This window comes from Rhinatrema bivittatum, chromosome 8 (assembly GCF_901001135.1).
Source record: "Rhinatrema bivittatum chromosome 8, aRhiBiv1.1, whole genome shotgun sequence".
NCBI lineage: Eukaryota > Metazoa > Chordata > Amphibia > Gymnophiona > Rhinatrematidae > Rhinatrema > Rhinatrema bivittatum.
This window is the reverse complement of record NC_042622.1, coordinates 109,391,930-109,406,305: the sequence shown is the minus strand read 5'-3', so window position 1 is coordinate 109,406,305 and position 14,376 is coordinate 109,391,930.

The window sequence follows — 14,376 nt, the reverse complement described above, 5'->3', positions numbered from 1 at the left end:
TTTATACAGGTAAGCAACATTTGCTTTCTCACAAGACAAGCAGTATGGTAGTCCTCACATATGGGTGAGTACCGAGCTGAAGATGTTCGAGTATGCACCAAATGTACCCATGTGTGCAAGGCACTAGGACTGGGGTGAAATTTGGCGAGGGCATCCTGAACCGTACCAGGCAGGCAGAAGGGTGCTGGTACGTCAAGTTGTGAATAGGTTATGCAAGACAGATTGGCCGAAGATGGAATCTTGTCTTCCGGCCTTGTCCAAGCAATAGTGGGCTGTAAAGGTATGGAGAGAACTCCAGGTGGCAGCCCTGCAAATGTCAGGAAGCAGTACTGAGCGTAGATGTGCTACTGAAGTCGCCATGGCCCTCACAGAGTGTGCTTTAACACGATCTCGAAGCGGAATGCCTGCTTGCTGATAGCAAAAGGATATGCAGTCCACTAACCAGGAGGAGAGAGTCTGCTTACCCACAGGCTGCCCCAATTTGATGGAATGGAAAGAGACAAATAACTGAGTGTTTTTCCTGTGGGCAGCTGTACGGTCTATGTAGAACACTAGAGCTCGTTTACAGTCAAGGGTATGCAGAGCCTGCTCTTCTGGATTGGAGTGGGGCCTGGGAAAGAAGGTAGGTAGTATAATGGATTGATGTGAAACTCCGATACTACCTTAGGTAAGAACTTAGCGTGAGTGCGGAGTACTGCCCGGTCCTGCAGAAGTTTAGTGTAAGGCAGATAGGTAACTAGGGCCTGTAACTCACTAACTATGCGAGTCGAAGTGATTGCCAAAAGAAAAATTACTTTCTATGTGAGACAGCGAAGTTCACAGAATTGGAGAGGCTTGAATGGTGGTTTCATGAGCCGACCCAAAACCAGGATAGGGTCCCAAGAAGGGGCTGGAGGACACAGTGGAGGCTTGAGGTGAAGCAAGCCTTTCAGAAAACATGTTACAAGGGGTTGTACTGATATGGGAACATCCCCGACACCTTTATGGAAGACGGCCACCACACTAACATGCATTCTGATGGAGGAAGTTTTTAGACCTGAGTCTGACAAGTGCCAGAGATAGTCCAGAAACTTCTTGATTGGACAGGTAAAGGGATCAAGAAGAGCACCATGAATGAAACCTATTCCATTTGTAAGAATAAGATTTTCTCGTGGAAGGCTTCCGTGAAGAAATCAGGACTCAGGAAACTGAATCAGAAAGGTTAAGTGGCTGAAGAATTAACCTTTCAACATCCAAGCCGTCAGGGACAAGGCTTGAAGATTGGAATGGCGCAGGCACCCGTCGTTTTGCGTAATCAGAAGCGGGTCCTTTCCCAAGGGAATGTGTCTGCAGATGGAGAGATCCTGAAGTATTGGACACCACATTTGGCGTGGCCAGTGAGGTGCTATCAGGATCATGGTTCCCTTGTCCTGACGTAACTTCACGAGAGTCTTTGAGAGAAGTGGAAGTGGAGGGAATGCATATAGGAGACCGGTTGCCCATGAGAGGGAAAACGCATCTCTTGGCTGATAGTGTTGGCTGCGAGTGAGAGAGCAGAAGTTCTCTACTTTGCAGTTTTGAGGTGACGCAAAGAGGACTATTTGAGGGCAACCCCATTGTTGGAAGATCGAGTCCGCTATTGAGGGGTTGAGAGACCACTTGTGCGGTTGAAAGGTGCGACTTAGCTTGTCTGCCAACACATTGTCCACTCCCGGCAAGTAGGTGGCCCTGAGGTACATCGAGTGGGAGAGGGCCTCCGCCCATATCTGCGCAGCTTCCTGACACAGGAGGTAGGAGCCCGTGCCTCCCTGTTTGTTGATGTACCACATGGCCACCTGGTTGTCCGTCTGAATCAGGATGACTTGATTGGTGAGGCAATGCTGAAATACTCTGAGAGCATATCTGACTGCATGAAGCTCCAGGAAATTGATTTGGTGTTTGGCTTCCTCTGGAGACCAAGTTCCTTGTGTCTGCAGGTTGGCCACATAGGCTCCCCAGCCGAGGTTGCAAGCATCGGTGGTGAGAGTTATTTGAGGGTCTGGAGCCTGGAAGGGTAAGCATTGGAGGACACTGACGGAGTGAGTCAGTGATGTGGACAATGGTCTGAATGCATTGAGTCCATTGTGACCTTAGAGTCCACTGCATGACTCTCATGGCTAGGCGGGCCATTGGGGTGACCTGAACTGAGGATGCCATGTGTCCCAGTAGGATGAGAAAGCGGCGTGCAGTCGTATAGCACTGACTGCAGCTGGTGTGCGAGTGAGAGCTCGTTGTCAAGGTAGAAAAGCTTTTGCCTGCAAGGTGTCCAAGTCTGCCCCAATAAATGATAAGATTTGAGATGGGACTAAGTAGGATTTGTCGTAGTTGACGAGAAATCCTAGCGAAATCAGAGTGTGTAAGGTAAGATGTAGGGACAACAGAGCAGTTTGCTGAGTGGGAGCCCTGATCAACCAATCGTCTAGACAGGGGTAAACGTGAACACCTTGAGTCCTGAGGAAGGCTGCAACTACTCGTGGTGAGGACATGAGGCCGAATAGAAGCACTTGGTACTGATAGTGCTTGGGGCCTACCAGAAATCTCAGGTATTTTCGATGAGATGAAGTTATCGCAATATGAGTGTATGCGTCCTGGAGGTCTAGAGAGCATAGCCAGACTCCTCTTTGTAGAAGAGGAAGAAGAGAACACAAAGTTACCATTTCGAACTTTTCTCGATGGAGGTACTTGTTGAGGGCACGTAGATCCAGAATTGGACAAACGCCTTCCGATTTTTTGGGGATTAGGAAGTACCGGGAATAGAACCCTAGGCCGTGCTGAGAGTAGGGTACTGGTTCTATTGCCTTGGACTGGAGCAGGAGGGAGACCTCCTGTTCCAGAAAGATGGAGTGATCGGATGTTCTCCACATCGGTAGAGTTGGGGAGTCCGGTGGGATGGAGAGAAAGTTGAGATGATAACCTTGAGCGATTATTGCTAAGACCCACTGGTCTGAGGTGATTGAGTGCCACCTGTTGTTGAAATGGCACAATCGATCTCCCACCGGTATGTGAAGCAGTGGAAGCTGGCTGCTGCTCTCTATGCAGGAGTCAAAAACCGGAAGCAGGGCCCGGCTGAGGAGCTGCTCGCGGCTTTTGTTTTCGTATCCGACGAGACTGGGTTTTTTGAAATGGTCTCGTAGTGCGAGTTCTAGCCGGTGGCGGGTAGGATTTTTTCAGACGGAAGAAGGACTTCTTAGTGTCTTTCCGGAAAGGCTGTTTTGAGGAGTACTCAAAGCATCAGAGAACGCTGTGTCAGGGTCTCATGATGGTCCTTGAGTTCCGCCACCTTTCGTTGAATCTGCTCGCCAAACAGATTGTCTCCTACACAGGGCAGGTCGGATAATCTGACTTGTACTTCAGGGCGAAGGTCCGAAGACTTGAGCCAGGTCCATCTTGCCAAGATAGCAGCTGCAGATACCCTGGCAGCAGTGTCAAAGATATCGTAAGATGATCTTATCTCATGCTTGCCTGCCTCAATACCCTTGTTTACTAGGGTTTGGAGCTGATCTTGAAATTGCTGAGGCAGGGAGTCTGTCAAGTCTTGTATCTGCTTAAATAAGACCCTGTTATATTGGGTCATATAGAGCTGATAAGAGGCGATCCGGGAGATGAGCATTGAGCGCTGGAAGACCCGGCGACCAATGGTATCTAGAAATTTTTGCTCTTTGCCTGAGGGAAAAGAAGTGTGGGGTTTTGATCTCTTTGCCCTCTTTTGGGCAGATTCTACAATCACACATTGGTGATCCAATTGAGGTTTTTGAAAACCTGGGGTTGACTGTACCAAATAAGTGGTGCCAGCCTTTCTGTTGACTGGGGCAACAGAGCCAGGGTGTTCCCAGTTCTTTTTGAGGAGATCCAAAAGAACTTGGTGAATAGGGATGAAGGTTATTTCCTTGGGAGCATCCAGGAATTGCAACAGCTTCATCATTTGATGCCTGTCATCTTGTTCAGTCTGTAATTGGAAAGGAACCAATTCAGACATCTCCTTCACAAAATTTATGAAGGAAAGGTCCTCTGGAGGAGAACGCTTTCTGCTATCAGTAGGAGAAGGTGGTGAAGGTAGGTCATCGGTGTCTTGTGAAGAATCATCAGTCCAGGTATCGTAGGGATCAGCACCTGTCCCTCTAGGAGCCCGAGGGGGACGGGATGGTGGAATCCCTGATGGTCCTGGTTTAGGCTCCGAAGGAATCGAAGGAATAATTGGAAGCACCGTTGAAGGTATCGAGGGCATCGGCATCAATGGATGTATCGGCATCGATGGCTGAGGCATTGGTAGGACTCCCGATGGAGGGATGCGCAACGGTGTTTCTCCTCCCGATGACAAGGTAAGCGGAGTCAGCACCAGAGCCATTGGCGACCCAGGATCCATCAGTGGAAAAGCAGCAAGGAGCGCTTCCATCCTCGAGAGCAGCAGTGCCAACGCTGCCGGAATCAAGTCAGTGGTCGGTTCCACGATCGGTACCGGTGTCGGTGCATCACCATGTCAATGGCCTCCTGAACCAGCTGGTCCAGTTCTTCTCGGAGACCTGGAGCAAGCAGCCCCGACTCCGGAACAGAAGAAGGAGGCAGAGGCATAGCCGGAGGGACCACCGTTAAAGGCGGAGTCACGGCTCCCGATCCCCTTTTGGGTGAGGGTTGCCTCGGTGACCCGGTCGCCGAAAAGGTCGGTGCCTTTTCTGGATGGGGTTTCTTCGACAGTGGCTCGGACGATGAGATCGATGATTTCGCTCCCTCGATGGTCTGAGACTTCTGATGTCGGTGGCGATGTTTCTCTCTGTGATCTCCTCAGTCCTGAGGGGGAGTAGAGGTGGTTGAAGGCCGAGAAGTCATCGATGCCGGACGGTCACCGGTCGGTGGTAGATACTGGCGAGACGTTGACGGTGCCGGTTCTGATGACGTCAATGCAATAGACGGCGTCGGGGTTTGAGCAAGGAAGAGAAGTTCCATCTTCTCCATTCTGGCCTTGCAATCTTTTGGTGTCATTAGGGCACATTTGGTGCAGGTCAGGACATCGTGCTCACATCCGAGACACATTATACAGACCTTATGAGGGTCTGTAATGGACATGGTGCGATTGCAATCCGGGCACAAACGGAATCCCGACGACATGGCCATGAAAAATTTGAGCCGCGGTATGGTCGATGGCCAGTAGGCCGCGAGGGCCAAACTCGACAGAATTGACCGAAAGCGGGTAGAAAACTTACTGGAGTACTGCGGCTTGAAAAAATTGAAGAAGGGACCCCTGTGGGGGTAAGAAAAGTTGTAGTAATTCCGTGAGGAAAATTCCTGTCAGGAATCTCTGTGGCGCTCTTTAACCGCATGGCTACTGCTGTGCGGAAAAAAGAAGACTGAAGGGGGACCCCTGCTGGCTGCAGGGTTAGTGCCATGCTGGCCATGCCCAGTAGGTGCCAGTCAAAGTTCTAGAAACTTTGACTAAAGTGTTCCGTGATTGGGCTCCATCCTGTGATGTCACCCATATGTGAGGACTACCATCCTGCTTGTCCTGTGAAAATATATAGTATAAAATATATAAATAGGATATACACTGACAAAGAAACAGAACTGCAGCAATACACAAACAGCAGGGAAGGAGATTAAAAAAACAACAACAAGAGATTCAGGAAAGTAAGAAAACTACAGAAAATACTAAGAATAAGAGAGAAATTTACAACTGCATTGTGTTTATTTTTCTGCACAAGTCTATGCTCAATAAACATGTTGCCACCTGTATTAAAATTATTCCCCTCCATGTTTGAATGTACAGGGGGAAAAACTCAGATCCAACAACAACTTCTTTAAGCCCTCCTGCCAATAAAAATCCCATGCATATGTTAAGAACACCTACAGATGTCTTAAATCAATTGCATTCTTATAGAGAGCCTGTAATTAGCTCATGTGTCCAGTGTTAGACATATATGTAGTGATTAAAGTCAACTTTCAGCAAAAGTATTTTAATAGACAATTAAATATCAATCTCAAGGTTTTTTATGCAGATGCTGTACCTGGACATCTATTCAAAACTGCCTTTTGTTACTCAAACAGCCACCTTTACTGGAAATGTTCAGCAGTACATTTAACTGCCAGAGTAAATATTTTCCAAAGTACCTCATTTACTTAACCCTTGTAAGTACCTGACACAAGTCTCTTGGTCTGCGGTATTAGACACTCTTTGAATCCCTTAAGTATTGTCTATGTGCTTTCCATCTCTAAGGATGACACAAATTACTTTAAAAGCAATCATTTCAATGCTGTGGTTGTTTTACACATTTGTATTGATTTTAAAACAATATTTACTGTTTCATGCTTTTCCAACTGTAGTTTGGCTGTTTGCCCCCTACATTTTCCTTGTGGAAATCTGGCAGACTCGCTTTTTAAACCGATTTACCCAATGACGATATCTTAAGCAAATAAATATGTTTAATAGATGCAGAGATTATAAATTAGGGCAGACAAATCTGTATCTAGACTCACGCCTGCAAAGAGCATTCTATCAATATAGTGAAATGCTAATCTCCTAATTAACAACCTAATTAGGTAATTATGGCTTTGCAGAGGGATGCCTAAATGAAATATGACAACATGGTCACCTCTTTATATGGCACCTGTGGGCCTTTTCAGCTGTCACCGCAAAGAGTGCAATATCAATTTGAACAGATGACAAAATGTCATTTTTCATTCTGATATTGTACTGAATGGGTTGCTGGAAAACAGTTTACAAAAGCGCCATCTTGTCTAATTTTTACCTAATCTAAATATGATCCAAGAGGTCATCACTGTTTGATAGGGTTACGTGCACAGCTTGCTAGGTTGTACTATTTCCAAGACACAAATGCTCTGACAACTAAACAGGTACTGAAGAGCAAATTACAGGCTGTGCTGAAGCTCATAGTTCAATGCTAACTATGCTCAATAAGAAAAGTGAAGCTAAAGCCTGGCATTTTCCTCATCACCTTCACATTAATGCCACACCGATACAGCTTTGGGCTGTACGTGGAAAAAAATAAAACTTCCAAGCAGAAGCTTTCTGCAACCATCTGCTTGTACAGAGTGTCCCTGATAACGGGATCTCAATGCATTTTACAAGCAAAAAAAAAATCATTCTTCAAAACAAACCCTTAAATCCATACCACCTGTTACAGCATAGTACGCAGAGTCATGGAAGTATTATAAAATAAAGTGGAGATATTCATAGCCACAAATAATCTGAAGCACAAACAACCAAATCAGCAATGGATGTCTAGAACAGTGGCTCTCAAACCTTTCATGAATACTCAGTGTAGGTTTCTTGAAATCCCAACCAACTTGCAACTCTTGAGGACTGGAGTTGCCTACACCTGTTCCAATGTATGCAGCTTTGCTTCCCTTTTATGCATACACGGAAATAAAGGTCAACATTAAATTAAAATTAAATTAATGTTCTGTCATTTCAAAGCAGATGATACCTTTTTATTGGACTTTTGTCCAGCTTTCAAGTGTTGCACTCTTTTTCATTAGGTCAAAACAAAATGAACTAGTCAAGGCAGAAGGTGGTGTTACCTGCCTTGACCGGTACATCTTGTTTTGATCCAATAAAGGAAGTAGAACTTCCAAAAGTGAGTCTAAATATAATGAGTTAATCCTTTAAAATGGTGTCACCTTATTTTTTTTAATCTCGGCCCTTACTTTCGCATTTTTATTTATTTATTTGTTTTTCTATACCAATGTTCATCGGACATATCACACCGGTTTACAGTGCTACAGAGGAGTCTACTGGCATAGACTTCTTGTTTTACATTAGAGCATTGTGACATTTAAGATTGGACTTCTTGACATTTTACATTTAACTTTGTAACATTTTGCACTGAACAATATAACATATTACATTGAACTTTATAACATTATGTATTGAGGAACATTATGTCTTGAGACTTTATAGCATGTTTGATAGTTGGTCAGTGGGGAGTTGTCTGGATCATATTCGAGGTATAGAAGATTGTTTACAAATCTGCATCAAAAGTGGTACGAAGGCTGTTTTTTTGGGGTTGATCATAATGGGGTAGATTTTAAGAATTTGCGCGATCGCGTACTTTTGTTCGCGCACCAGGCACGAACAAAAGTACGCTGGATTTTATAAGATACGCGCGTAGCCGCACGTATCTTATAAAATCCGGGGTCGGCGCGCGCAAGGCTGCCCAAAATTGGCAACCTGCGCGCGCCGAGCCGCGCAGCCTGCCTCCATTCCTTCCACCCCCCCCCCCCCGCACCTTCCCTTCCCTTACCTAACCCACCCCCCCAGCCCTATCTAACCCCCCCCTAACTTTGCGCGCGCTGGCCGGCAGCCCCGCTCTGTGTTCCGGTCCCAGGGGTTGGTCCGGAGGCCGTGGCCATGCCCCCGGAACACCCCCGGGCCAAAACCACGCCCACGTCGCCGCCCCCAAAACGCCGCGACACGCCCCCCCACGACACACCCCTTTTACAAAGCACCGGGACTTACGCGCGTCCCGGGGCTCTGCGCGCGCGAGGGCCCTGCGAGCGTAAATCCGGCCGGATTTACGCTCGCAGGGCATTTAAAATCCGCCCCAATGTGTGGTTATGCGGATCTGATGTGGGTGTTGAGGGAGGGGAGTGGGGGGGAGCTAGTGTTCATGTGTTGGGTGGTAGTGGGGTATGCTTTTTTGAAGAGCCATGTTTGAGGTTTTTTTTTAATGATTGGATTGAATGATTGCATGTTCAAGTGGACTAACACAACTGTTCTACTTTAGCCATTTATGTACAAGTAATGTACAACAGTGAAATAACAGTGTATATAAAAATAAAAAAAAAAAGCCTTCAATCTGAATTCACTGCTAGGTCTGCTCAAACACCAAAGCTTTGTAAGACTAAAATAAACTAGTTTTCTAGCACAGAATATGTAAATTCTACATCCTGAATGAATACAGTTAGACATTCACACTTTATTTTTAGCAAGATGATGAGGTATACAATAACTGTATAGATTTCTCATTAAGCACGGTTTGGTACTTTCCTAGGGCACCCGCATTGAAAAGGGCACAATAGATTAAAACTGGATAAGCAAACATTTTAAAAATAAGTAGTAGAAGCCCGTTTAAGACCAGGGAAATACTAGAGCTGGCATTAAGTCAAGGGCCCGTTAGCAGAGCACCAGTTTTCTGCTTCCTCCTATTGGCTGCCTGCCTGGTTGGTAAAACCCAAGACCAGATTGTCCCAGTACTACGTGAAGTGCGTTGGCTTCCTGCTGTAAAAATGTTTACATTTTTCGAGGCTACAATCTTTACATTTTGCAATGTTTATATTTTGCGCGGCTATACGACTGCACTTTGTCACTGCAGGGGATTTCACACGCCAGCTTTTCTTTGGTGGGGACAGAAAACAGATGCTCGTATTAGGCGTCCGTTCGCCTAACCCACGCACCGCCGTCTCCTGGGCCCCCAATGCAGAGTGGTAGGGATGCACAATTGATCCCTAGCGTGTCCTTTTTAGCGCAGCAGCTCATTATAATACTGCGTTAGGTTCCTAGGAGATGTGTTTGTGTGGCATTAGGAAAACGGGTGGTCAATACGAGCGCCCGTTTTACTGCCATCATTATTAAAATGAGATGATAAATCAATAACAAAGTTAAGTGGGAATCTACAGTAAGTTTCGGGAACCCTGTACTTCAATATGTCTGTATGAATCTCACCCTTGTCTTGGGCCCCCTTCTAGGCAATCTTCTCTTTCTCACTCCCACGTAGAGGGAGGAAGACTTTGAAGATCCTACGCCTAGAGGCACTAGGCACAGACTTTTCATATTAGTTCTCTATTTTCTAAAAAGTGAGTTGTACAGGACATAAAAATATCTGAGAGAGAAAGTAACTATAAGGCCCTTCTAGTAGTTAGCTATTTATGTCTGTATAGGAGGCCCACCTAGTAACACGAGGTAAGGTGTAGGTAGTGGTGTAGGGATTATGGGCCACTTTGATATGCAGAGTGAGACGTACGAATAGAACAGTGCACTCTTGTGAAGATTTGACGTCCTTCAGAGTGAGGAAACTCACACAAAGATGAGATTTGTACAATGTTCTCTCAACCTAGCTTGATGGACTCTCTACCTGGGTAACATCAAGCTAGGACGTCAAATCTTCACAAGAGTGCACTGTTCTGTTGGTACATTTCACTCTGCATGTCAAAGTGGTGTTAGGGGCATACCGAATAGCTTAACGCCAATGAAAAAGGTGTAGTTATTTCCGGCGTTAAAACTGTTCGATATGGCTTCGCAAACTGTGAAGCCACACCTCTCTGACAAAAATCCCGCCCCAAACGTCTCCCCCTTTTCAAAATTAGCATCATGCCATGCGTTATGGTGCTTTTCGCATGTGTTAAGGCATTTTTCACATGCGAAAATGCCTTAATGCATGCAAAAAGGCCATAACACAAGTTGGAAAATAATCCCTATAGATTGCAAACTGACATCTTGACTTCATATTTATTGTAGATTTAGAAGATTTATATTGTACAGTTTTTATTTAACACAATTTATAAATCACGTATTCAATTTTAAATAAATCATCCAAAGCCATTTACACAATTTAGTTTGCTGTATTCATGTAAGTATAGGATTAAATTGCAAAATTTGTTATATGTATATATGCTATATGTATGAAGTTACCATGTGGCACATTTAAAACTAATCGAAGAAAGTTTGTTTTCACTCAACGCACAATTAAACTGGAATTTGTTGCCAGAGGATGTGGTTAGTGCAGTTAGTGTAGCTGTGTTTAAAAAAGGATTGGATAAGTTCTTGGAGGAGAAGTCCATTACCTGCTATTAATTAAGTTGACTTAGAAAATAGCCACTGCTATTACTAGCAACAGTAGCATGGAATAGACTTAGTTTTTGGGTACTTGCCAGGTTCTTATGGTCTGGATTGGCCACTGTTGGAAACAGGATGCTGGGCTTGATGGACCCTTGATCTGACTCAGTATGGCATGTTCTTATGTTTTCAGAGCCTAATCAACTGACAGCCTTTTAGCATGAGAAAAAATAATCTCAGTGAAGTTAGAGGTTTATGATTTTGTCCCAGACTCTCCCACTTTGGAATAGTTTTGATATTAGAATATTCGTGTATTGTTATATTATAATTGATTGGAATTTGATTTTTCCACGTTAAAGTTTCAAGTTTAAATTATCAGTCTCGTTGGCATTTTGTTTCTCTTCATATAATGGTCTTACCCATAGGCAGCGAATTCTCGTTTATATTACTTTTCATTGCCGTATGATTATGAATTAATTATGAGTTAACTGATTTATTGCTTTCCAAGATTTTGTATTATATTGAATTGTTTATAACTTAATGAATACATTGAACCAATACTATTAGGGCTGTCCCTAAATAAAAATGTGTCTACCCACACAGAAAGGAGATCATGTCACTAATTGTCGGAGGCAGGTGACTGCGCCTCCTCCCTCTCCCCAAATTTTTGAAAATCATGCAGAATGTCATTCTCATAGAAACACCGCTTATGCTTTAATTAACTCATTTATTAGTAAAAGTGTGATTCCGAGTCTCCAATAAAAGATAAATTGAAAATGTTGTTGACATGTAAACACACTATGCATTGGGGCTTCCTCAGGTGACCCGGGGTTGGCGATGCCGGCGCAGGTTTCCCTATGACCCACCTCTTGCAGAGACCTGGGTAGGAGAGGAAAGGGCGCTCCAGACTGCCCTAAGATTACGAGCGCAGCAGGATCGGCTTCTGCTCCTCCGGCAGGCCCTGCGATTGCCGGCAGCTACGGGCCGCACATTTTCTCGGCAGCTCGCTCTGCCCCGGCACTCGGCTTCCCACGATCCGCAGACTCCCCTCCGCGCCCAAAAACTCCCAGACTCGAGGAAACAAACAGCTCAAGCTCCCAGATCCCCAGCGGCCAGCCAACACGGAAGTGCTTCCTTGTCTCGTCAGAGCTATGCGACTGCGACCTTCTGATGACGTCAGAGGCAGAGCTGAGAAATAACGTGCTCAGGTATTGATAAGAAACCTCAGGATAGCTTTGCTACAGTCTTCTTACATTTCTCTGAACTCCCTTTTTTCTTCTTTCATGCCTGGCTGTTTTCAGACTGCAGTATTTTCCACGGCTGGTCTTATTATCTTCCTTCCTACCCCATCACCGCCTTAGCAAGTCTTGCACAGAATGGTGAATGTGCGTGCCCCATGCTGAGGGCTGCCCAGAGATTCCATTTCTGAAAAGAGACAATCTGCCTCTGTCTTTGGAAAAGAGAAAATGGTTAGGCGGGATTGTAAAACGGAGAGATGTGTGGAAGGTGACAAAGAAAGAGCAGAAGTACTGAAATATTTATGTTGGGTAATGGAGAAAGCTCAAAAATAGATGGTAGAAGTACGTATAAGTAGATTGGTGGCATTGTTTTTCCAGAGGAGAGAGTTTACATGAAATAGCAATACTGAAAATGCACAAGGCAATGGGATACAGATAGGATACATCCTAGGATACTAAAGAAGTTTAGAGAGATTCTGGCAACACTATTTACAGTCCTATACAACAATTTCATGAAGACAGGAGTGGTTCCAAACGACTGGAGATGGGAAAATATTACTCTTTGATAGACCAGGCAATCTGACTTCGGTGGTGAATAAATGGAGTAACCACTAAAGGAAAGCACAGTGTATTATCTTGAATTCAGGAGCTTACAGGATCCAAGACAGAATAGTTTTACCAAAGTAAGATCATGCCAAACACATCTAATCAATTTTTTGAATGAGAGACCAAATAATCGGATCATGGGCAAGTACTGCATTAGCTATATTAGGATTTCAGTAAGGCTTTTTACATTTCCATATAGGAGGCTCCTAAATAAACTGAGTAGCCTGGGCACAAGTCCTAATGTGGCAAACTGGATGAGGAACAAGTTGGGTGATAGGCAACAGGGTAGTGGTAAATGGAGATTACTACTAGGAAGGGAAGAGGGTGTTGTTTATGGAATATTTTAGGGATTACTTCTCAAGCTGATTGGTTTTAATATTTTTTAGAAATATTTCAAAAGTACAAGTAGGGAAGATTTATCATTCAGTAGATGATATGAAGAATTGCATTATAGTGAACATTCTAGATGGTGTAGAAAAAAGTGTGATTTAAGAAAGCTCAAGGATTGTTAAATGTTTGGCTACTGCAAAATAATGTCTCGGGAGTAAAGACAAGGTACAGATATCCATCAGTCTAATGATTTTGGGGTGAGTATATTTGATTAACTTAAAGCAGCAAAACTGTGACAGGGCAGTGACAAGAACTGAAGAAATATTAGAGTACATATAGAGAGGTATTATCAATAAAGAAAAGAAGGTGATAATCCATTTGTACTGGTCATTGGTAACTTGAAATACTGTGTCCAGTTCAGAAGGCTGTATCTCCAAAAGATGGAGTATAGGTAGTCCCAGAAAAGGGTTATTATAAGGGACAGACTCAAAACTAACATAAGCATGGGATAATTAGAGAAAATCCTTGGATGTAAAGAAGTGAGAGTGAAGCCTGAGATTGGGTAGACTGGAGTTTTGAATCAGAAAGAATAGATGGGCCGTGTCGTTCTTGTTTACTATCATTTTCTATGATTCTGTGAATGTATATTCCTTTGCAGTGTAGTGCAAAGTAGTTCTTTCAATTTGGTATCAAAACAAAACAAAACAAGAGGGGATATTAAAAAGCCCAGACTAACCCAAAGTCATCCTGGGTCAAATGGCAGCCCTGCTCTTGGTCTCACCACTAACATTGTCCAAATAGACAAATTTTAGGAAACCTCTAAAACACTTTTTAGTGCTTGTCCTAGAATCACAATTTCTGACTCCCTCTTTTGATTCAACTATTACTGTTTTCCCACTGTCTCTAGCATGAACATCTGGCCTGCAGATCATAAGCAGATGAGGTGTTAGGCTAGGGTTTTCAGCTCTTGTTTAAAGGAATTCTGTCAGTTGTTCAATATGTAAAACCTTGTGTGGCATTGAAAAACAAGGATTGATCACTTGTTTCTTGTGACCAGGAGCCAGGTGGTCAACCTCACTATTTCCCTTCTAAAAGTTCCTATACTCCAATATATGTCACTGGGGATTAAGATGTTACCCAGTATCACTTTTAGGATGTTTTAGATTGCTGGTGTGCACAGAATCAACTTTGCTTATTTGACTTGCTGTCTCGGGTGCTTAAAATGCATTTGTAATGCAGTTTTCTACTCATTAAGAAGCATGAATAAATTATTGACCATAAACAAATGCAACAAACACTGGTTTTCCAGCACTTATGATGTCATCAGTTATGCCACACTTTATACAGTAGTTTGAGAAATGGGTGTTGGTGGTACTGATTTTACTACCATTCAGAGAGTAA